This window comes from Leptidea sinapis, chromosome 3 (assembly GCF_905404315.1).
Source record: "Leptidea sinapis chromosome 3, ilLepSina1.1, whole genome shotgun sequence".
Classification (NCBI taxonomy): Eukaryota; Metazoa; Arthropoda; class Insecta; order Lepidoptera; family Pieridae; genus Leptidea; species Leptidea sinapis.
In genome coordinates this window covers 6753386-6780322 of record NC_066267.1, presented here as the reverse complement: position 1 = coordinate 6780322, position 26937 = coordinate 6753386, and the positions used below count along the sequence as shown (strand labels likewise).

Sequence of the window (26937 nt, the reverse complement as noted above, 5' to 3'; positions counted from 1 at the left end):
CGGCACAATTAGCGGAACACAAAAAAAGCAGGATTTTAAAATCTTTTACTTTAGGAACTGGCCAGTTATGATATTTTTTTAATTTATTGTCAAATTTGAAAATAGAAAATTAGATGACATACACTTTTTTCATTCATTTGTTTTATTTTCCCGAACGTTTTGTCAACTTGTTCGAGTAATAACTACGTAATTGTAATTTTTTTGAAAAATTGCACTTAATGGTTTTTTATAAATTTGTTATTCTATAGGCAATTTTGTTTATTAAAAGCTCTTTATTATGCCTGACTTAACATCACTGGAAATCATTAGGGCTGATGAAATGAGAAGAAATGGCCATACCTAAAGATTGATTGCCTCAAGGCTTCGTCGACCAGTTTCAACGATTCATCGCAGCATCCAGCGGTACAGAACGTCTAATTCTCTTGTGAGGAGGAGGGGTCAAGGTAGAAAAAGATGTACATCGAGGCGAGATGACAGTTTTTTACAACTTGGAGTGCGTAGGAATACCCGATTAACGGCTGTACAAGCTCGAAATGAACTAGAAGACATTCGAGGAGTACGAGTAAGTGAGCGTACAGTTCGCAGGAGATTTGAAGAAGTTGGTTTAGGGTCGTATATACCTGCCAAAGGCCCAAAACTTGAGAGACGTCACCGCGTAAACCGATTAAGCTATGCGCGAGAACATCGTCATTGGGATTTGAACGAATGGCAGCAGGTTCTCTTTACTGATGAGTGCAGAGTTCTTTGGGAGACAGCGAATATGGAGACGCAAAGGAGAACGCCACATACAGTCTAATTTTGAACACACAGTCGCTTATGGTGGCGGCTCGATTATGGTTTGGGAAGGGATATGTTTGGGAGCTCGCACGGAGTTAGTGATAGTCACAGGAGGGACCATGACAGCAGATCAAAACATCAGAGACATTTTAGAAGAACATGTTGTACCATTTGCCCCATTTATTGATGACGACTTTATTCTAATGCAAGATATGCTCGTGCTCATAGTGCACAATCGGTACAGGCATATCTGAGCCACGTAGGTATACCGGTGATGCAGTGGCCAGAAAATTCCCCCGATATGAATCCGATAGAGCCTGTCTGTCTGAGACTTGCTAAAAATAATGGTTAAATCCAGAATGCCACCCCCCAACAATCTGAATGAACTTGGAAACGCATTACTTGAGGAGTGGGAGCGGTTGCCTCAAGAAATCATCGATAACATAATCTGTAGCATGCCCAGACGAATGGAAACCGTAATCAGAGCAAGAGGGGGAAACACTCGTTATTAATTTTGTTTTAATTTTATTGTTAAATCATTTAATGCTTACTTTTTTTATTTTTGTGATGGTTCATAATCATCTAAAAATTTCACTTATTTCAAATTTCTTTATTTTTCAATAAAAAATAACGAAGACTTTTCAAAGTCGTTGTTAAAAGATGTTAATCAATTTGTTATTTTGTGTCTAATTACATTTTCGGCAAATATATGCGTTATTATCTCAGAGTTTCACTTTTTTTTCTGTTCCGCTAATTGTGCCGGTGTGTATATATAGCTTCCTGCTTACACGCTAGTGTGACTGTTCTGGGACATTAATATTATATATAAAAAACTTATCAGGCAACAGGTATACTTACAGAGCGCTTACACGTCAGTGTGACACTTTGTTAAGTATTTCATTGTAGTAAAACTAAATTTGTTAAGTTGTACGTTAGACCAATAAATAGTTACTTCTCAGATTCTTAGAGTTTTTTCACTATAATAAGCGTCCAGCAACCACCCGACCTTACAGCCGGAATTAAAGTCATTTCATTCAATGGATAGAACAATTGGATAAACCACCGTTTACTATTACAAATGTCTATACGGAATTAATTATTTATTGTATTAAATTTGTATTATACGTTTTTTTAATCTGGAAAATTTCAGATAAAAGTGTTAAAAAAAAAACAAACAAAATGACATTTAAATTTCAAGAGGATGAGAAATTTCTAAGTGATTGCTTTATGGAATCAGGAATAAGATTTCGACTATGTAAGTAAATATTGTTTAGTATGTGTCTTCCTTCACATGTGAGATCGTTGTACAATATTCCCTCTAATCTTTGGTATCGATATTATTTTATTCATTTTAATATACTGTTTTAATTATTAAACATTAATTATTAAACCAGCTAACGCGACGCACGCCGTTCTGTTCATAGTAAAAAAACTCTTGCGGGTGGAATATTCTAAAATCAGTTATTAGCATACTCGTATACTTGGCTAAAGGAATATTCCAATCAAAGGAATGACCAGTATTGTATGGAGCTTTGATTACGTACAAATATTTTTGTGTCTGGATAAATGTTAGTATAAATTAAAGTTTGATAATTCCTTTTTTATTCACAAAAATATTTTTCGTTTTGGAACTCCAGATTCAGAGAAAATCATTTTCAAAGGATGTTAGGTTATGTTACTTTGTTATGAAGGAAGTGCTAGTTTGCACGAATATTACTGACTTATGGTACTTACCTACAGAGTTATTCTGACCCAATAACCAATCATGATTGAAATAATGGGGTAAAAACCACGTATACCCTTAAATAGGTAACTAATCGCATAATAAAGTAAGTAGGTACATTACTTCGTACTTATTTTATAGAAAATAACACTCACTGTAATAATTTTAAGAAATATAATTAGTATCTCAACTTGACGTAATCAAAAACAAAAAACAACGACATGGGATTGAAATAAAATTCAAATATCCTTTGGTTTGCCACATTTCGAATTCGTGGTTTTTTTTATGGAAGGGAGGACAATCGAGCAAACGGGTCATCTAAAGGTCACTGCAGCCCATTTCCTCTTGTACCAGAGGAGCGCTTAATAAATACCTTTAAACTCTAAGATTTCATAAATAGTGCCTGTTTACCGTGTAAGAATCAGGTTTTAACAATCTATTCTTATTAACCAGAAAGATAATATAACCAATTAGAAATATACATTTAACTTACAAATATACATTTTACTCAAATATACGTTATTGTACCAATTATAAATACATTATATTATATTACAATAAAATAACGTGTATAAATAATTCAGTCAAATACATTACAATTACTCGTTACTAAAAGTAAATATAATGATGCGCACAAAATTAAACGAAATGCAAACACTCCAGATTTTCATTAAAACGGGATAGACGACAGCGTTGATAATTACTAGTGGGAAAAATAAAAATAGATGAATTACTTCTGTTGGGAAATCAATTAATTTCCAGGGGCTGTTTTATTTTTACTAATTATGATGTTACGTAGTCCATTGCTTGTTTTGATTAGATTTGATGCTAGTACTGATAAATATACGGCAATGTATAGCGATCAACTTTCAAATATCGGGGCTGAAATGAAAATGTTTTCAAGAATTCAGGGTATAAGAGCTTTCCAACAGGTGCGCGTGAAAGCTTCATTCGGCGGCAACCGTCACAGCTGCCGGACGTGTTCGTGGCGGCAAGATAATATATAAACTTTAATTCCAAATTTTATTCGCGTGCTTTCAGTGTGAGTGTTAAAAACGATTAACGGCGTGATTCGTAAAGTTTATAGCGGAGAGATAAAACCTTTGTGGATATCAAAGTGTTTTTTGGATTTAAGGTAATGTCTTTGTTATAATTAAACTTTTATTGCCTTACTTTTTGTAGCCATAGGTCTTTTTTATAAAATTTAATAAGATTTTATCACATTTCTTATTAAATATGTCATGTTTTATATTTATGTATGTATTTTTTGCAAATTATGAAAGATAGGTTTATTACTACACGTAAGGTTCTTTGCAAAGCCAGAACAGTACCATAAAGGTGCCTTTTTCTGTCATGAAAGAGTAAATAAATGCCGAAATGAAAAAAATATTTACGTAAACTTATAAAAGCATTTGTAAATAGTCAATGATTGTCCTTAAAAAAAAAAAGATCCTTCACAATAATAAGTGTGCAATAGCGTTAAAAAGTAAAGTATGGAAGCGATGTAAAATATTATTTTAAGCTGTAGGTCTTAATAATTTTGATTATTTTAAAAACATGAGGCAGAATTTCTGGTAACAGGATCATTCTAGCATGGCGCATGGGCCAGCCAAAGCCTCCGTCAACCACATTTATCAGTGGGAGGCTCCTTTACACGGATGCCGGCTACATTATGGGTACCACAACAGCGACTATTTCTGCCGTGGAGCAGTAATGTGTTAAAATTATTGTGTTTCGGCTTAAAGGGCGCTGTAGCTAGTGAAATTACTAGGCAAATGAGACTTAACATCGTATGTCTCAAAGTGACGAGCGCAACTGTAGTGCTACTCAGATTTTTTGGGTTTTAAAAGAATCCTTAGCGGTACTGCATTGTAATGGGCAGGGCGTACCAATTAACATCAGCTGAACGTCCTGCCCGTTTCGTCCATAACTGTCATAAAAAAAAATTGGGGAGGGAACAACTCGCCCCATGTTTCCGCCACAAGTAGAAGCATTTAAGCGAACGTAGCCTCTCAGGAGAACCTATCCAAATAACAACAAAAAATAAAATAATCGACATATTATGCAATACTCACTCGATACCCGCGTACACCTTCCTTGAAGGCCGGCAACGCTCCTGTGATTCCTCTGGTGTTGCAAGAAATTGTGGACGGCGGTGATCACTTAACAACAGATGATCCGTACGCTCGTTTGTTCTCCTATTCCATAAAAAAAAAACTCTAATTAGATTTTGAACATTTTATAAAAATTTTAATAATATGATTCATAATTAACATTACATTTTTCGTTTATTTACACGTCTGTGATTTTTTAAGCATTGTTAAGGTTTGCATATGATAAAATATGTCTATAGAATCATTTATGCGTGATTATAAAGAGATTTACTTCTTGGTATTTAAGGGTTTTTTTTCAAGGTTTCATCTATTATATCGTTGTTATATTCTCACGGCTCACATAATCTTAATATATATAAATTACGTGACACGTTGTTTGTCCGCGATGGACTCCTAAATTAATGAACGGATTTAAATAGGGATTACTTCATGGAGTGCATTTTAGCCCAACTTGAGAGATAAGTTTTTATTTCGATTCGGGACCCATTATTATTTTTATTTCCAATAATTGCTTTGTATGTACATATTTTCTGTGCGAAACATATTGACGCACGGTTTGACAGTTCTGCTGTGAAGCAATTTATAACAACAGGGAGCATATTTTACGAAATAATTATTGATGTAATGAAATATTATTGACAAATTCATAAAAAAAATTGTATTTTATTTATTATGCACAGAACAACGGGTCAGCTAGTATTATATAGTAATTAGAATATATTTTCTCTATAAGTGAATATTGTAATATTCTTCTGTGAAATAAAGTTCTTAAATCGTAAAAATCGTAATGCAGGTTCTTCGTGTTGTAGAGTTAACAATTCCTAATACAACCCAAGGCATATGACTCGCGTGTAGGTTTTTGAATCCACTTATATACAAAATAAAATTTCTTTTGCAGCCTTTTTAGGGTTCCTTAGCCAAATAAGCAATAAACGGAACCCCTATAGATGCGTCATGTCTATCTGTCTGTCCATCCGTAGCCACTTTTTTGCGAAACTATAAGAACTATACCTTTAAAACTTGGTAAGTAGATAGGTATTCTGTAAACCGTATTAAGATTTTCACGCGAAAAATGAAAAAAATTTTTTGGGGCTTCACTATACTTGAAACTGAAATTTAATATTTTTTTATTCATCGACGTATGGGTACGTTGGTGGGTTATCTATGGATAAGTCTTCAAAATGATGTTGAGGTTTCTAATAAAAAAATTCTAAACTGAATAGATTTCCAGAGTGGTAAAATGTGTCCCCCCCATCTAAAATAAGAGAATGTTTAGCTTAAAAAATATATAATGTACATTACAATGTAAACTTTTACCGAAAATTGGTTTGAACGAGATCTAGTAAGTAGTTTTTTAATACGTCATAAATCAAGTCAATCAGTATTATCAATAACTTAACCTAAAAAAATACACTATCATAAAAACCGATCAAAGTTTTAACTACAATAACTTTTATATTATGTTAGTTGTTGCTACGGAACCCTTTATGGACGAGTCTGACTCGCACTTGGCCGCTTTTTTAAAAATTATACACGGATCCTTAGAACCTAATTTAAAATCTTACTTGAATTTCTCCATTCCAAGGTGTTTACCAAGACAACCGATTAATGAAATATTTTCAAATAGAACGAATGTGAAATATTATGGATTATCATTTTAATAGAGTATCTAAAACATTTGACTATATCAACGATCATAATATTGACGTTTTTACTAAACACTTGCTTGAAGCCGGTACCAACCACTGAATCGAGTTGCATAACCCACGAATGATTTCTGCTGAACGCCAATACATGTCACGGCTTGTTAGAGAAGGTATTGAAATTAAAAAACATCCTAACAATTTTAATAGGGAGGATGGTTTAGGCTACACTAGGTCTCAGTATGTGGTACAAATGCAACAAAAACACCCGAAAGTATGGACGTCGTCAGTCCTCTTGTGAATTTGGGAATCAAAGACCGAAACGAACTAGGCGCCACGTGGACAGATTGATGTACTATCAGTGTCAAGTGTCAATGTGTCAAGATTTCACACCGTTACCGCAGTTCCGCCGCGACCACGATACATGCAATTGGATCGAAATATCGGCATCGTATCGTGAGTACCAGCTGTCATAATAATTTCAATGTCAAAGTTCCGCGATGATAAAAGTTTAAAAACATATATTTAAAGAAATGGTTCCATATAATACTATTGAATTCTACCATACTTCAAAGAAGCGTATTAAATAGATAAATAAAATGAGTAGTTGTTTATCTAAATTCCTAAGAATAACGTTTTATAGGAAACCTAACTCAAGGTGAGTAACGTATACCTTCTACGTGAAGTCGTGACGTTGCATTTCTAGCTAAGTCATTAGTTAAGTCGTAGTTAATGTTTGATTTCATTGTGGGACCTTTGTTAGTTCATTTCGCGTCACACACTTTGTTTTTAATGTCTGGTGAAAGTAAAATATTCTCGCCCCAAACAGTGTCTGAAAACGAAGGTTTTCAAGCAGTGTGTGTTGCCAGTGACTTACAGTACGCAGACGTGGTCGCTAACTATGGGCCTTATGAGAAGCTCATGGTTGCTCAGAGGGCAATGGAGAGGTCTATGTTCGCAGTTTCCCTACGGGATTGAATAAAAAATGAGGAGAGCCGTGTGAGAACTAAAGTTACCCCAATTACCGCACAACTGGCAGTGGGCGGGGCACATAGTTCGGCGGACAGATGGCCGTTGGGGTAGCAAAGTCGAATAGACCCTCATAAGATGGACCGACGGTCTGGTCAAGATCGCGGGAATACATGCTGAATGAGGGAAGCCCGCCAGGATCGATCATAATGGAGATCTTTTTTTTTTATTTATCTATACTATTAATCATTTACAGAAAGAATCTTAAAAGCTAACATAGTCCCGCAAAACTGTTTGGACAGTTTGTCTGCAGGATCAAGTATTTTTTTATACATTAATGCTTATTAGAACATTGATTTTATACAAGTGTAATTAACAAATATTGATAAAAAATATAATAAAAAAACCTAATTTTAATTTTAAGGCAGTGTTGACAATAAATACATCTTCGGATGTCCTCAGCAAGCTCTTTAATAGGTAGTTTAATAATTTAAGGTAGGCGTTTTTTCAAAGTCCTATCTCCGTTGTAGTTATTGATTCTAGGAACCTCGAACTTACCAGCGGACATGAACCGAGTATCGTGGTTGTGCATAATTGGGTTATGTTCTTGATTGCCGTGATTGGGGGAGGCCTTTGTCCAGTAAGATAATTGTCTCAAGCCAACCTAGAGGAAAATATCTGTCAGTTAAGTTGATGCCTAAAATCACAATAATAAATGTTTAAAATGAAAAGTGACAACAAATAGCAATCGAAAACAACAAGAAATATCTAATGCGACTTCAATCCGCGTTTTCTGCCCTCGGAGAGAAAACGATGGTTTTTCTGCCCGGCAACATTTGCACTGGACTGAGAATGACTAATTTCGGGTTCAAGCAGATGTGTGGCGGTCCTCCACAGTGCGGTTTTCAAGGAACTTTCTTCTACGTACGACCAAGCTGTGAAATGAGCTTCCTTGTGCGGTGTTCCCAGGACGACACGACATGGTCCCTTTCAAAAAAAAGCGCAAACCTTTCTCAAAGGCAACGCTCCTGTGATTTCTCTGTATTGCCATTATCACAACTTTTTCATAAATAAAAAAAAAGAACAAGTAGTTTTCACATAAAATCATATGACAGACGTGAGAATTATGAAATATAACTATGCTCCGGATCAAGTTTCACTTATTCAACTTGAGCCGACTGTACGTGACCGAGCGCTACATAGCCCAGCGTGACGGCACAGTTTCATTCAATACCACAGAAACATCTTAGCGCGCAAGTGTTACAATAAAACAGTTTAATCAATTTTCCTATTTTAGAAATAGCCCGACTGGAAACGAGGACATTAAAAACGTTTTAGGCGAATTTATTCAATGCATTTCCAATTGGAGGCGCGTTTCCTATATTATATGTAAGTCACCTGATCTGAGGGAATATTTAAATGTATGAAGATTTCATTGCAAACTTGAATAAATTTGGAGCGGAGAAATTTGAGCGTAATGCTCTTGAGTTAAGGCTGATATTTGTTTATCAAATCACATTTAAATATATCACTCTTTTACGTACTTTGTACATCGATCAGATTTTAAATATTTTCCTCCCTGTTATAATAGATACATACGAAAATGTACGAAAATAAAATAATATTTACAAAACACAATATATAGAGTGGATTTATGTGTGAAATAGTTTTGTAATTGTCCATTATATATCACTACATATTAAAAACAAAGTCTGTCTGTCTGCTCGCGATAAACTCAAAAACAACTGCACCAATTTTCATTCTGATTTCACCAATGGATAGCGTAATTCTCGAGGAAGGTTTTAGTATATAATTTGTAAAGTTTTTGTTTAAAGTTTAAATTTTGAAAAATAAAATAAGCCCTGTCTGGATGCTTTTACAAAAATGCTGTCTAAACCCTTTGAGATATAATACCAAAATAATATATGGTGGAATTATTTATCTTATAAAGTTCTACAGATCTATCTTTTAACGATAAGATACAATATTAATCTTAATGCTTTAAAAAATTGGCAATCGTAAAGCGAATATGTAAAAGCTGTTTACACAAATACGATATTAATACTTATCATTTTAAGTAAGTTAGATATTTTACTCTTTTATAACCGTGAAAATGAGTCAAACGATTGTTGATTAATGATAAGGGTCACAAAACGTCGGGTTAAATAAATAAATAACAAAAATGTTAATTTTACGCAAATACCGAATGTAAAAATATAGTTACAATTACACGGGTCTTAATGATTTAAAAATATTACTTATTTTATTTAAATGTGTAACATTCGCAATAATCAAAGGGTCTTCTTTGTATCTAAGAGAAAGATTTTTTAATATTTCGCTATTCATAAACAATTTCGCTATTCAATATCATCAAAATTGTGCTCTTTAAGATACATCGGGTATATTGATAAACGAAAACTGAATTAAAAGGTTGTTGTGTGGAATGTTTGCTCAATAGCATCTTCATTTTAAAATGAGATGTTTTTTTTATGAAAATAAGAAACGAGACGAGCACGACGTTCAGTTGATGGTAATTGATACGCCTTACCCATTACAATGCAGTGCCGCTCAGGACTCTTGAAAAACCCAAAAATTCTGAGCGGCACTACAATTGCGCTCTTCAGCTTAAAACACAATATGTTAAGTCTCATTTGCCCAGAAATTTCACTGGATACAGCGCTCTTTAGACCAAAACACAGTAATGTTTACACATTACTGCTTCATGGCAGGAATAGGCGGCCATGTACCTAATATCTAGCCGGCTTGATGTGCAAAGGAGCCTCCCACTCCCACAGATGTGAAATCGAAGTAATAACTTTGCTAATGTAATATTATGGATTGTAAAGACAAAATTTCACTGACAAAAACTGTTAACCAACGAAATAGCTTATGCCGAATAATCTTATAGAACCGCATGACTCGACCATTAATCAATAAAATTCAAGCTAGCACTGTCAAATTTTTTCAAGCAGATATAAAACCGAGGCTTATCTCAATAAATTGAGTGCAGACTTTGAAACATTTAAATAAATAGTCCTTGCTGACAGTAAAGAATGAATTTAGCTGAAATTCATTACACTGGTAAACGGTGCCTCGGCAGGGATTTGTTTAAAGATCCGAGTGTTTTATAAATACCTTTCTTGAATGAAATAGTTTACTTTGCGTTAAATTATTAAGTCCGAATAATTATGGCCATGGTAATACTTAATACAAAATTGAATGTAAACTCGAAATACATTTATTTTTATTTTACGAAGACATGACATCATGCAACAACATTTAATAATTTACTATTTAATATATAATTTAGGTTAATCGATAAAAATTTAATTAAACTAACTAAATTAAGCTCCTTTGCACAGGATGCCGGCTAGATTATGGGTACCACAACGGCGCCTATTTCTGCCGTGAAGCAGTAATGTGTAAACATTATTGTGTTTCGCTTTGAAGGGCGCCGTGACTAGTGAAATGACTGGGCAAATGAGACTTGTAATCTTATATCTCAAGGTGACGAGTGCAGTTGTAGTGCCGCTAAGAATTTTTTGGTTTTTCATTAATTCTGAGCGGCACTGCATTGTAATGGGCAGGGTGTAATTACCATCAGCTGGACGTCCTGCTCGTCTCATCCCACATCATTAAAAAGAAATTGGTCCGTGTGGTCTAAGGCACTCTCGTTTATTTTTCTCAAAAGTAGTCAGACAACATATAAAATCATTTAGTTTTATATATTTTGTGTACGGAATTAAGACGAAGGGTAGGCAGAAAACACGCAAACAAGGTGTTTTTAGACAATTTTAGTGGTGAAAATATAGCATTTGGAGCTATGAACACTATTTTATCCGATTGCACATACCCTTAAGGCTCATTTGTAGGTTTCTTTTACTTGCTGTTGGTTATAAATAAAGGCATTTATTTTCTCAAAATTGATTCCTTTAGAATTCTTTTTGATGTCATTTCTTATACTACTAGATACTACTACCGCTTCGGAAACAAATGGCGCTCTGAGAGAGAAGAAGCGGCGCAAGAAACTCTCCCAGCATTCTTTTTTTTGCGCTCTTTTCAATAAAAATATACAATATTGTACAGTCATTTCTATCGCTATAAAATAATCACAATCTAGTCCCAGGCTGTTCGATCATTTTGATATTCAGCAGTGGAGTAATAGGATTTACGACGGAGCCATTTTTTTATAAAACATTTAAATTTATTTATAGATTATGCCTGAACAGTGGCTGGGACTTTATTGTAGAAGTGTATACATTTACCCTTAAAGCTATTATGTATCTTAAGAAGCCTACTAGAAGCCTATAGTTCACACTTCAGAGCTATTTTGATCTACCACTTTCATTTACAGTTAAACAAGTTTTTTCTCGGCATTACGCATTCGTTTAATACTTCTCTCAGAAAAGTTATTTATAGAACTTGTCATTTTTTGTGTAGGAACATTTATTCAGATAAGTAATCAATAATGAGAATTGTAATAATATAAACTGTTTGCGCCTGTTAAAATTTTACGTTTTTCACGCAAGAATTTTGAAAAGATTAGCTTTGTTCCATGACGGGCCGGCAGCCATAACTCATATCGCTCAAGGTCGCTGGCATTTAGTGTCGCCTTAAGCAGAGTAGCTTAGGCTGATGTTTTATAATGATAGAGCAAACGTGCAATTCGTTCACCTAATGACAAGTGAGAATAGTCGCCCACGGATCTGCATATCAAAGGCCTTAGATAGGCTTTGCAAGTCTTTGAGGTGAGAACGTAATACACTATGCTTTAAGATCTTAATAGTATCGGTTCTTATATCAAATATGAACATAATTAAAAGCAACAGGAATATCGCTGATTTAATGCATCGTATTTAATTTAACTTATAAAAAAAATACGTTTACAATCTGCATCGTTGAAGCCTGAACGCTCATTCCGAAAATGAACGATGAAAATTAACATAATTAATGAATCGAACAGTTTTAATGAGTTTACTTTCATACGTTAATTTACAATTCAATGCTATTTGTCATATTTGGTGTTCGAACAATTGCAGTGTATATAATAACACTTTTTATGGAAAAGAAAGACAAACAAGCATACCTGGTGTTAAATGATCACCGCTGTCCACAATGTGCAAGTGCAATACCAGAGGAATCACAGGAGCATTGCCAGCCTTAAAAGTACGTATGTTTTTTTAAGGTACCCATGTCGTATCGACCCGGAAACACCGCACTAGGAAGCTCATTTCCCAGCTTGCTTGAACGTGGAAGAAATTTCCTTGAAAACTGCACTGTAGAGGACCGCCACACATCCAGATGGTGGGGATGATATCTTATTTTGTGGCGTGTCGTGCGAAAGTACTATTCGGTGGCAGGAATCTGGTGAAAGAGCTCTTCAGAGTACTCCTCGTGATAAATTTGGTACAAGACACACAATGAAGCGACGTCTCTACACAATTATTTCTATTCTTTACTCATCCAATAGTCTATATATTCCATTGTTTTTTTGTGTTTCTGATTGAAACTTGAAATTAAGAATATTATGAAATTGCAGCCTTTTTTTTATTTTGGTCATACATGGAAAAGTATGGGATCCTTTAAGCGTAGGTGGCCACCCCATCATACTATATAATTGCAATTTATACTTATTGGCTCTTATTAAAAGTGTTTCGTTTAGCCGTAGGTATTCATAATTAACATAATATATGACTAATAAATCTGAATCGCATAGCTGAAGAAATTGCAATTTAGGCTCACAATTTACAATTGCTGTTTAGGCTTTTGAATATTTTAAATGACTTTCTATTCTTTAATGCAAAGGGAAATTGATTTAACATTTTCTGCCAAAAATTCAAATTAAAAATTAAATTTATTTATTGTTAATAGATTTTAAGGAATTTATTTTGCGCGTCACTTTTTTTTACCCTACCGTCATCTTGACGTCAATAGATACGTAAATGGTCTGTTGACAAAACATTTGTTGAAATTTATACGTTGTTTTTCTATAAATAACTTATTGCACTTCGGGAGTGCTGGCGGAAATGATAATTTGAAAATAAGCGTTGTGCATCTTTTAATATTTTGGTATGGTTAGGGAATAATCTCGCACGAATTGCTTTATTTATTAAGTTCACATTAATACTAGTACTGTTATCCTATAACACTACTAGTATTAATGTGGTTAAATACGTACACAAAACAATTTATATTACTTTAAAAAAATTAGCACTATTACAATTATTTTACTTTAAAAAAGTTAATCTCTCAGAAAAATCAACTTTCATCCATAATTTCAACGACTGTCTTACCAATTTTCGATCAGGTCACGTGTCCTTTGCGAGTGGCACATTTTATACCCATCCCTATAAAAGTGCTCAATGCCACTAAAGAAATTTTCACAAAATAATATGTTTTACATAGAAAATGTAGATGAACAGATAAATGTAGCGTTCAAAATATTTTTATCTTTTAGCACACATAGCAACTGTAATTACAGAAGACCTAATGAGATAGTTTCAAAGAAACAGGAATAATATATGCCAAAAACAAGCAAATCAATCTTAAACAAACCAAACATTACATTAGAAATTACACGTCATTACACAAAAAATTACCATAAACTTCAACATACAACTATTGACTGTATCATACTACATATTATAATAGTACCCTTGCGAGTTCACTCCACATACAACCAAAAATGTCCACATTGTTTTGAAGTTCATTTATATGGCGAAGGGCTTAGTTTAGTTAAAGGCGACTTTGCCGACACATTTGTTCTCGTCATCATTAAAAAGATTATCAATTTTGCAGAAGCTTTTTTTTTGGAAGGCAATTGGATAATTATGGTGATCAAAGTAATGCACATTCATATATAGGGGAATGGTATCTGAACGGGAACTTTAGAGCTTCCCTTGTAAGCTCTAGATATTCATGTTTTCTTTTCATCCAAAACACGTCTTTTGTACTAATTCTAACCAAAAATATTCTAGACTTTACTTTTATTAAAAGACGCTACACCAATCCCTACTTATAATATAAATGTGAATGTAAGTTTGTTTGTTACGCTTTTACGCCAGAGCTACTGAACCGATTTTGATGATATTTTGTACAGCGATAGAATAGAGCTTGGGAAGGGTTATAGGTTACATTTTATCCCGGAAAAATCCATGGTTCTTGCGGGATTTTTGAAAAACTAAAATTCACGTCGACGCGCTATAACTATACCAATAATTGGTTTAGATTGCCATAGCAATCTTCCTCGAAATAGGATTCATATAATATGTTGGGAACGGGAGCGAAAACGGGAACCGGAACTGGAATAGGACATGAGATAATCTTCAATTTTAAACTTGCTTATTATTTTTAAAACCCTTATCTACGCGGACGAAGTCGCGGGCATGAGCTTCTATGGTTATAAAGTGATATAACAACGGTTTATTTTTACGTATTAATATTGTATTAATATAATTTTCAAATAATATCAAGTCTATTCTAGAAATAAAGCACTTCAAAGGGTGCTTATATTGGATCATTTTATGAAAGAAAATAAAAAGTGTTTTTTGAATTTTGAATATTATTATGAAAAGTAATTTGTAACTGAGGAATTAACTGTCGCGGGGCTTGTCGTAACAAATTCGAGCTGAGGCATTTCTTAATATGCCTATTTATATAACTCCCACTCAATTTTAGAAGAGGAAATTATTAATATGGATTGAGCCATTTTATTTAATTGTGATAGCCTCTTAGATATTGTTATTGCGATTAAGTGTTCGAATGATATAGAAATTATGATTATTATTTCACGATATTCTTTCTTTTTAAAAAACAAGCCTTACTAAAAAGTTTATTGATTAGGCGTTATTTTTAAGGAAATCCATAAGTATCGATTAAGACGAAGACTTACTGAGCATTTAAATGTGGATTTTATGTTGTTAAACTTTATGTTGAATTAAAGTATTATTAAGGGTAATTTTAAATATGATTCATTAAGCTTTACTTAAATAAATCTGGTCAAGATCGTTGGAATACGTTGGACGAGGGCAGCACAGGACTGATCATCGTGAAGGTCTTTGGCAGAGGCCTTTGTCCAGGAGTGTCTTCCAGCTGATATGATGATAAAGAGGAAACTTTACTTGAAAAATAAATTGGTTAAAGACATCTTTTAAAAAGATACAAACCATCTATGCCATTTCATCTCTGCATGGGTTGAAACTAAAATAATTTAATTTAAGAAACATCACAGGGAACAAGGGATTTATAGAATCACCAGTGGAAGGCTCGTTTGCACAGAATGCCGGCTAGATTATGGGTACCACAACGGCGCCTATTTCTACCGTGAAGCAGTAATGAGTAAACATTACTGTGTTTCGGTCTGAAGGGCACTGTAGCTAGTGAAATTACTGGGCAAATGAGACTTAACATCTTATGTCTCTAGGTGACGAGCTCAATTGTAGTAGTGCTCAGTAAGTCTGAGCGGCACTGCATTGTAATAGGCATGGCGTATGTATAACCATCAGCTGAACGTCCTGCTCGTCTCGTCCCTTATTTTCATAAAAAAGAAAGACATTAATCCCATAATCGAATATTACATGAACAGGACAGAAGCAAAATTAAAGAAAAATCTTGCCGTCGTAGATTTCACGTATTATATCAAAATCCTATCATAGTTTCATACACAAATATAAACATTTTTAATATGATAGTAAGCCTTTTATTTATTCTTGCAATGAAAAACTTTAATATGATTAATATACTTTCAAAATGGCTTCCAATGAAATCAGAGATGCGAAACTGATAACTTTTAAAATGATTTAAATATAAGTCGTTTTTGAAGATTCACAAAAATCCAGTCAATTTCATTATGTGGATTATAGGCTTACGATTGTGCCCTCATATTTTAATTACAAAACAATTAACCAAGAAAACGAGCGCCAGGAAGGATATTTCTATTACGAAATAGATTGCTCGCTCAAACTCAACCGAGATTGCATTAATAAATACGTTACATTGCCTCACAAAGACTCGGTAGCTTCTAGTCTAATATTAAACTTGGATAACATTTTCATATAAATTATTCTGGTTTTAGAGGAAGTTCAATTTGGGATTAGTTGAACGCCTTTTCATTTTGTTTCAAGCTAATAAAAGTAATGGGAGTATAATATTTGGTGCAATAGGAATAAGCGATATTGACAATTTATTTGATTGACGACCTACGATGTTATAGGTAGTGACAATCAAATAAAATCAAAATGACACTTATTAATATCTAAACGTTTTCTTCCTTTTACGAGTTACAACCGCTCCGGAAAAGGTTGAGCTTTAATGATAAGAAGAGGTAAGAAACTCATTCCTTTTTTTTAATCAACATAATAAGAAACGTAGTAGTAGTAATTAGGTATGTTGCTCTTCAAAGTTATGTTAATATTGTTTGCTTTAAATAAAATAATTAATTAAGTAGTTATTAAAATTGAAGTAGTGTGTAACTCCTCAAAATTTATATCTATAAATAAGTATTTGTGTTATATAAAATAATTAATAATGTTGTTTGTAAAATGTAGGAAACTGTAGGTCCATAATGTATAGGTATGTTACCTTCAAAACTTATGTTAATATTGTTGGCTTTAAATAAAACTATAAAATAGATTTAAAAAAAAATAAGAAATTGTAGGTTAATAATGTAGATAGTATGTAACTCTTCAAAACTTATGTCTATAATTAAGAATTTGTGTTATATAAAATAATTAATGATGTAGTTTAAAAAATCTAGGAAACTGTAGGTCTATATTTTACTAAATGTTTCTCAGCTAATATAGTTATAAATGACTGTTTGTTTCTGAATAAAATAAAATAATTACGGCTTTAACTTTATAAAATTTATTTGAATTTCAAATTATTATGTAAAGTGATGCAACAAAAATACTCAAACGTCAAATTCTTAATGCCTTACACGAGTAAGATACTATATAAACAATAACATATTGCAACAACACTAGGTAAATATGCGTCAAAAAGCTACATCAGTTCGTAAAGGGGCCTTGACATGGGCTTCTGGCGGTTCTTCTTACTTATAAGAAACTCCTGGCCCATCTTATTAACCATATAGTAACAAAAGTACTTAGCCTACTAAATAAAATAGTATACGATTTTGGTGGCCTACGCTGAACTAGAAAAGAACTATGTATTTTAAATTCTATACTGTAGTAAGCCTTCTTCTCACTTCTACGATAAATCCACAAATAAAATTTGAAAACAATATTTTATGAATAGTGCGGGACTCGAACTCACGATCTCTCGAGTTCCGTGTGAGTGCTCTGCCAAATGAGCTAACCGTTCGAGTGACGTATCGTCATAAAACTTGTATGCTTTGCTCAACTCCCAGGTTGTGGCTTTATCCACATGATCTACTTTACAGTTGATAGCCCCAATATTTGCATATTAGGAAATTGACTTAAACAATTTGTTACGTTTTTAAAGTGATAACCCTCACTTCTAGGATTAATACACAAATTTCTTGAATTTGTATTCAGTGACCTATGAGAGAGCCCCTAATCGTAGCTTACATGGCAGCTATAGTATATTATTTTTTCTTAAATTGAATGAATTACAATCACAAGCAATTCAATATTTGCTTGCATTTAGAGTTTGTAGCACTCACCATGACGTGGACGTCTCACTCGTCTTGTGTCTTACCATAACTTTCTTTCCCTTTCTTTTTTGCGACTAGACAATCTGTTCTTGATGAATAAGATTGTTTTTCTCCAACTTGTAGTCTCGTATCTCTCTTTACAAATTGCTTGTTTACTGTTGTGTCATGGGATGTCACTAATCTTGTCCAGCAACTCCACACTTCGAATCTTTTCTGAAATCGCTTTTTTTGCTGAACTATTTCTTGCTCTACTTATTTATATTGGGGTAGCTTTAATTATTGCTTGAGCTATATGCAACATAATTCTCAGTGTTTTATTCTGCAATATTTTTTTTTTATTTGAAAATTATTATTTTTGCTTTAATCTATAGTTATGTGGCATATTTTCAAATTGTCTTTGTAGTTCATTAATTTGCTCATTGTGTAAGTGGATTAAGTGGCAACTTGTGAGCCAATATATATTGCAGATTTTGGTATCAAGTTGTTTAGGCTTAGACTTGATGACGTGCTTCCGCCAAATTTATCTCCAATCCAAAAATAGACCTGGATTTTTTTTTGCTTAGGCATTTTGCATATTATGTGGACATGGTCTTATTTGCTTGTATTTCCCTACTGTAAGAAATCACTTCACAATTTAGGTCCGATGATTTTGAAGTTTTGAATGTTTGTTGAAATGTTTTTTTTGAAAGTTCGGAGGATGCAGTTTTTATCTAAGAATGTACTGAGAAAACAGGAATATATTAAGTGTTGGTCACAGTTATTATGTCCCCAGAATGGTTGTTGTATGAATTAGGTAGAGAACCGGTCTCAGAATGCTACTTGAGGGACCTTAGTGTATCTCATGTAGAGTAGAATAACCACAAGCTTTGAAGCTATTTAATATATTTGCGCCATGATTTTTTATGACTTTTACTGTAGCTTAAATCAACATAAAAGTTACCAGGGAATGTATAGTTATTGTGTGTATATATATAGTTGGTTATGAAGCTTTGCACAGCTTACATAGTGCATCACATATATGTAACATGCACTCGAAAGAAAATACCATAAGCCAAAGCCAACGCTCAATAACTAAAGGACAGTTTCTGCAGATTGGTATGTACATACGTCCTTCCCTATACGTGGGAAAAACAACCTCGTAGCAAAGTCGTCCTTCATCACTACAACTCGACTACACATTCGCATAAATTATCGATTGAGTTTTTTAAGGCCATGACGCATCAATAATACCGTCCGGATGATGTGCTGTGTCATTTGTAATGAATGATGTGCTACGTACCAATTACATGACCCGGAGAAGCGATGGCTGAATGCAATAATGACCAAGAGGCCATTTAAGTCATCCTTAGGAAATGTAAAAGTGTGGAAATAGTCAAATTAAATCAAATAAATAGCACTTTATAAAAAAAAAAACCTTAAATTTTAAAACATGAAGCATAAGTTTCTGGCATCAAATAGATAGTGAAGAAAATAACTTTCGAAAACAGTAAAACATAATGTCATAATATGGTATTATTAATAAGAAACCAAAAACCTACATAATGAAATATTGTGATTTTGTATGCCATTCCATCGCCATCACTCATGTCTTACAAGGCAGCAGAGTAGTAAAATATACCATTTTTTTAGTTGGTACATGAATGATAAGCTTCATTTCATTTTCATTGTCTATTTGTCTAATAATTATCAAGATAAGAGGCTATATTATGAGCTACTTGATGGTATCTGTTTGTAGATTTATTATAAAAACATATACGTGTACAAATACAGACTCAACAGCCTTTTTGATTTGGGAGCATGTTCCAAGTTTCTGAACTGAAATTACATTATGTCATTGTAGAAGGGAAATCCTACTGATATTATAAATGTGAAAGTTTGTATGTCTGGATGTATGTTTGAACTTCTTTAACGCAAACACTACTGAATGGATTTTGATGAAACTTTGCAAATTTTATATCTTACACACCAGAATAACATATAGGCTATAATTTATAAAAATATTGTGTGAATTATCTATACATTTAAATAAAATTGGAGTGTCTGTTTGTAATATTGAAATAACCGTTTTTTACTAAATGTTATGAATAAAATGAAATATTATGAATACATATACACCAAAATAACATTTTTTTAAATTTTCCGGCGACTTTTATTGGCAGGTAGCTGATGTAATAAGGAGTAACTTAGGCTACGTTTATTTTATAAAATTAAATCAATATCCAAGAAACGGTGTAACTCTAAAAAAAATTATATGGCAAAACAACGTTTTCCGAGTTAACTAGTATAAAATAAGGATGGCAAATATCAATTTTTGTACGGATCTGGAGATAAGTCTCGTGAAAATAAGCGTTATGGCTACAAAAGCATCAAGTAATATTCAAGAGATCTAGGAAAAACTGTCAGACTACGTAACTGAATAATTTGTCACGAAGCTCACGACATAGATTTTAGTGACGTTGAGATAGAACATGGGTAAATTCTATCCGAATATTATTACCACCATAATAGGTGCTGTTGTATTTAAAAATAATGTATTCTATCGTCATAGAATTGTCTTTTATTTTAAATTCACTAAATGCATTATCTACATATAGGTCTCTCATTACTTTTGCGTGCATGTTTCTGTCATTTTATAGAATACTAGCTGACCCGACAGACGTTGTTCTGTATATAATAAATAAAATAATGTTTTTAAATGAATTCGTCAATAATATATCATAACATCAAGAATTACTTCGTAAAATATGCACCCTGCTGTCGTAATGAAATTGTTTCACAGCAGAACTGTCAAACCGTGTGTCAATAAATTCTCTCATAGAAATTATGTATGGACACATCAAAGGAAAAACAAATTTGTTGTTTTTATTTAACTAAGCAGCATTTTCCTATCTATTCACCCTTTAAACCTTCTCTGGACTTCCACAAATAATTCAAGACCTAAATTTGCCAAATCGGTCCAGCCGTTCTCGAGTTTTAGCGTGACTAACGAACAGCAATTCATTTTTATATATATAGATTGTGCCTGTTTTGCATTTCTTGGATATTTTCTTGTTTTATATGTTGTGGTTCAGTTTAATGATATAATAATTTAATATTTTTGCAGTGTTTCTAGAAAATTCGAATATTATGTTGCCTACACATAAAAACTTCTTTAAATTTTGCTCTCAATGATTCTTTTGAACATCATAACGAAATCAAACGCAAGTTTAAAAAAAAAATTAATACTTTCCTTAACCCTTGAGTCAGAAATTAAAAATACACTTCGCCCTCTAACTACAACAGTAGTAATTTGTGTCATTGACGGTTTAAAATCAATAAAACTCGTTGATTGCATTAGACTTACGTCAGAGCAGTACAAACGGTTTTAAACTTTATGTAACATTTAAGGATTTGTAGTTATGAGTTTTTAATACATACAATTTACAAATATAAAACATTTATTATCTTTACAACGTTGTACATAAGACAATATTCATGATTGGAGAATCCTTTTAAGCACTATAGCGCCTCTGCTAGAAGATTCGCTCTTCCATAGCTTATTAATATAACATTATTTACAGACAAGGGTATTACGGATTATTAGACAGAGGTATTAAGTTTATGAGTATTACTTAATATACAAGGTGGTTTTTTGAGAAGGGCGGCGATGGCCAAGTCGGGAACTACGAGTCTTAGATAAAAGTCGTGAAAGGAGTCATGCCCTCGATTTATAAGAAAACAATAACTGCATATTTAGTCTTTTTAAATTTCTTGAACTTTTGATGGAAATCGACCCGAATGATTTTTCAAAAAAATTACATGGACCAATGGAATTTATTGCTGATAAGGATCAATCTTTGCAAAGAAATGCATTACTAAAAATGAAAGGAAATACCAAATGTTTCACTATAGTTATTTTAGACAGAAGAAAACTCACCTCTTATTCAAACTGTTTGTTAGAAATCTTACCTTTTAGCTGATATTCTACCGAGGATAAGTCCTGTCATGGTACCCATCAAAAGTTAATACCTTGAATTTTATCTTTAGTTCTTGGGAAAAGGGAATAAATAAGCCAGGTCAGGACTGTATGGCGGATGACTCATTATCTCGACACATGCCATAGTAAAATATTCAACAGTCCGTTTTGCGGAGTGCGCTGAAGCATTGTTGAAGGAAGTTCCTGCTTCATTTGGTGAAGGAGGTTCCTGCTTCGAGGGTGCTGCTGTCGAATTTTTTTCAAGACAACAGGCAAACAGCGATTGACATACCAGTCTGCAATAACTGTCCTTCCATCTTCTAGCACAACTGTCGCGAAATGACCTTTCCGACTAAAGAATTAGTCAATCATCTTTTTTCCTTGACTTCTTCCTTTCTTTACCTTAGTAGGCCGATCCTCGAAAGGAAACATCAACTGAGCTGATTGTCTTTTGGTTTCGGATTGGAAGTAGTATATCCAGCTTTCATCACCTGTGACGATGTCAAATACAGCATTTGAGTCACTGCAACATTTGGCGACACCAGTCCATGCGAAGGTGTTTCTGGTCGTCGGTTAAAGTATGGGGAATCCATCTGGTACAAAGCTTCCTGACTGGCTTGTCCGTCTGATGATAGGTCACTTTCTTATCTTCCTCTATCATGTGTCGCACAGCACTGATGCTATCTTCAGTAGTCGCTGTTAAAGGACGTCCCTCACGCGGATCATCATTGAGATTGCTACGTCCACGCTTAAACTCGTTAAACCAATCGTAAATAGTGGCACGAGATGGGGCTTCAAGAAATGCTAATCGCAGCATTTTGTACACATTTTCAATTTTTTTGTGCACATTGTCAACGAAACAACGAAAGTCATAATAAATGATAAACCGAAAATTTTCTCGCTTTAGGTTCATTTTCACGTGTAACAAGAGTTTTAGATTTGCCGCCAATTCCCAAAAACAAATGACAAATGAATGCAATATACTACATTAGGTTACCAAGGAGTTCTAAAATTGAATTTCAAAAAAAAATTCATTAGTAATGTTTCTAACTGGCCAGTTCTAAGCATTTTCAGTGTAACCCACGTATGCATTATTGATTCATAAACAGGTGTTGTGTTGTGATGCTGATTTTTATTATTATAATGATGAAAAAACTACGTGAAGCAGTAAGGTCTAAGCATTACTGTGTTTCGGTCTGAAGGGCGCCGTAGCTAGTGAAATTACTGGTCAAATGAGACTTAACATCTTATGTCTCAAGGTGACGAGCGCAATTGTGGTGCCGCTCAGAATTTTTGAGTTTTTCAAGAATCCTGAGCGGCACTGCATTGTAATGGGCAGGGCGTATCAATTACCATCAGCTGAACGTCCTGCTCGTCTCGTCCCTTGTTATCATGAACAAAAAAATATAAAAGCATTATAGCAGACAGAACTATTATATCGGCACAGAACAACAATATGCATGAAACTTCTAACCGTACTGATGTAACAGGACGAGTTCGAGGGGGTGAATACTTTATTTTCCTAAAGTAAGAGTAAAATAAAGTCTTAGTACTATTCAATTTCAAATTCAAATTCAAATATTTTTATTCAAAATAGGATGTGACATCACTTATTGAAAGTCAAAAAACCACCACCCATTCCAAATTGAATGCCTCAGACTAGAAAAGAATGGGCGCAACAAACTCAGCGGGCTTTTTTTTTCATCGAATAAATATGTTTACCAAGTAATATTGTACAATTAAACTTATTATTTAATAGCCTGAGGGCGGTCACTCCATTCCCAAGCTGTGGTATCATTAAGAAAGTCATTTATGTTATAGTAACCTTGACCAAACAACTGTTTTTTAACAATTCTTTTGAATAACGTTATACTTTTGTTTTGAACATTTTCTGGTATCTTGTTGTAAAAGCATATACATCGCCCCACAAAAGACTTACTAACTCGACTTAGCCGAGTAGAAGGTATCATAAGTTAATGACAGTTTCTGGCAAATTCACTTATGTGCCTATGAACATACATTACATTATCAAGAATATATTAATAACATAATTAATTACATAATAATTATGTTAGCATTTAAAATCAATACATCGGAGGAATTGTATTGGCTGTTACTAATAAGTGTATTATTAGATATTTATAAATTCATGTGACGTCACTATGTATAGAAAACATGTGTTGTTTCACACGACACTATATTGTACATTAAAATTTTATATTAGCCTTACAGAACACATTATTCTCTACTGTAATAAAAACACTTTGACGAACCACTTGAATAGAATTTATAATATATTCAATTATTTCATTATAATCACAACTATAGTATATAAGTAACACTAAATTGTTTAAAACAATATCGTAATCGGATGAACAGCAGCCAGCACGTCCGATACTTTCGACTGCCCCAACAAGAAGTGCCCAATAACTGAGAGCAATTCGTCACAGTACTACCAACATTAGTGATACGAAATTACCAACTTCATAATAAAGTGACATCACGAAGATTTTGCATGTGATTATATAATATTACAATTACTCAAAATATACTAAATATAATAACTAAAACAATATAATTCAAATTCAAATATTTTTATTCAAAATAGGATGTGACATCACTTTTTGAAAGTCAAAAACTACCACCCATTCCAAAATGACTGCCTCAGACCTGAGAAGAATGGGCGCAACAAACTAAGCTAAATATTAACAGGTTACATATTATTCTTTTGATATTATCATAAATGAATGTTGGTACTAATTGGAATGCCAAATATCCATAACTCTACTATTTATAGGCTATTGAATCAAAGAATGTTAAATCAAATGTACTGCAAAATTTTGGATGATAGCGATATACATACAACGGTGTAATTGTACTCTTGTATCTTGTCTTTGGCGGTAATTTCTGTCCCGGAAAACGTTGTTTTGCCAATCAATTATGTACCCAGCGCCCGCTAATTGTATGAATTGTCAAATGTAATTAAATATCATTGGCAGAACTATTTGTGTTGCGGATATATAGGTATTTCTAAGTAAAAAAATAGGTTACGGATAAGTAGTAACCTACATTATCATATACTTAAACTCCGTAACACGCTGCATCTTATGGTATCAGTATTATTCCAATCGGTTCAGTAGTTTTCGCAGTATAACCGAAGGAAAAAACCGACTGTTAATTTGATAGGTTTATTTATTTATTTATTTTATTGTCCAATAAGCACGATTATTATGTTTATATATGTCGGAGAATTAGAATATAAAAGTAATGTGGCCTGTATGATTATATTCTACTCTGTGTATTGGGCTGAACTGATGGCGAACGTCATCTTTCAAAGTGTGTTTGAAGTTGTCACGGTGTATGTCACTGTCGGTGACGTGATTGAAGTTAGATATTATTGTCCATCAGTAGAGCGCTCATTGAGAAGTCGCATTCGTCTTCAAGCTAGCGCCCGCGCCGGTTGTGCGCACTGATCGACTTAAAACAACATGGATAATACCAACACCGTGACGCCCGATTTTAAATCCAAATAAATCTCTGAGATATATATTTATTATTATATTAAGATCAATGTCGTTTGGCTAGTTGATGCTGCTCGATCCGTGAATTAAAACTTTTCTAATACTGTTGGGAGGGAACTTAAGTATTATACATGAATTGGTTTCAGATTATCACAAAAAAGAATATATTATAGTTTTAATTCAGGAGTAGCTAAGAAAAACAAATTAAAATATTATTATTTTATTAAAATTGATTAAGTATTTCATCTGTAATTTATATAATACAGAACATCGTATAATTTATTACTTAAACATTTAAATAAAGCGGAGAGCGTTTGAAGCCCCTATCATCACAAAATCAAACAAGACTTAGTTACAATTAATACAAAGTTTCATTAATTAATTACTAATTGGTCTTCACTGTTTACCCTTTGCATGTTTGAAAACTTTTCTGAAAGACATTTGACGGCGAGATGTTCAATAACAATTAGTAAAAGTTTTTTTATTTGTTTTGATATTATTGAGTGTCTACTATTACCACCATCATAAGCCGGAATACGTCCACTGCTGTACAAAGGCCTCTCCCAAGGATCTCCACGGTGATAAGTCCTGCGCTACCCTCATCCAAAGTATTCCTGCGATCTTGACCAGATCGTCGGTCCATCTCTGGGGCTTCAAACATGTCTTCCGGTACGTGGTCGCTATTCGAGGACTTTATTGCCTCACCAGCCATCTGTCCGTCGAATTATGTTTCCTGGCCACGGCCACTTCAGTTTCGTAAGCACTTAATCAAGTAATTATTGAAATGTATTTTTATAAAAATATCTTTACAATCTGCATCGTTGAAGCCTGAACGCTCGTTCCTTGGATGAGTAAAGGTATTCCGGCGATCTTGACCATATCGTCGGTCCATCTCTTGGGGGGTCTACCAACACTGCGTCTTCCGGTACGTGGTCACCATTTGAGGACTTTTCTGTGAAAAAGATGTGACATAAAAATCATATGACTTCGTGTCTAATACTATAAAAAATAACGAAGATTTCTTATAATCTCAACTTTGGTCCAAACACTCTTTATTGTCCAAAAGTTTATTTATTTATTTAAAACATCACAAAATCGACAGAACTTAAATTAGGTTATAAAAATACTATTGTAGAACTTACTTCAAATAATGGATTTACAATATTTATAATAAGTTATATGAAGCTATTGCATAGCTTCTATCGCGGGCCTTGAGCGTGGAGACCGAATCCAGAAATTCTGTAACGAAATAACCTAACACTTACTTACTACATGTACCTATATAGATATTTCGTCACGCTTTTTACAGTTGCCGTGGAACAGCGGTTATCATATATGCTCGTTGTGCAGAAGGTCCCAGGTTCGAGCCTTTTTATCACGTTTTTTTAATTTTTATTATTATGACAAGCATTTTTATTTAGTTTCACCTGTCCCGTTTTCTGTCTGTAATCAAATCTTGCAAGTAAAATTTTTCTCACTTCCCGTTTGCTTTTTTTAAAAAATAATTTTATCAAAAAAAATAGTGCATAAATAAAATAAATAAATAATTATAAGTTGATAAAAAATGCTATGCAATAGCTTTACCGCGGCAGTCCCCGAGTG

General features: G+C 33.5%; 1 protein-coding gene across 1 annotated transcript in view; it reads left to right on the top strand.

Moving 5' to 3' along the window:
• The first annotated feature begins 3469 nt into the window (after positions 1-3469).
• LOC126979403 (5-hydroxytryptamine receptor 2C) overlaps positions 3470-26937 on the top strand; it is a 141476-nt gene continuing 118008 nt past the window's right edge. The window contains exon 1 of the mRNA XM_050828687.1: positions 3470-3635. The gene's annotated coding sequence lies outside the window, so the exon portion shown is untranslated. The remainder of the gene's footprint in view (positions 3636-26937) is intronic.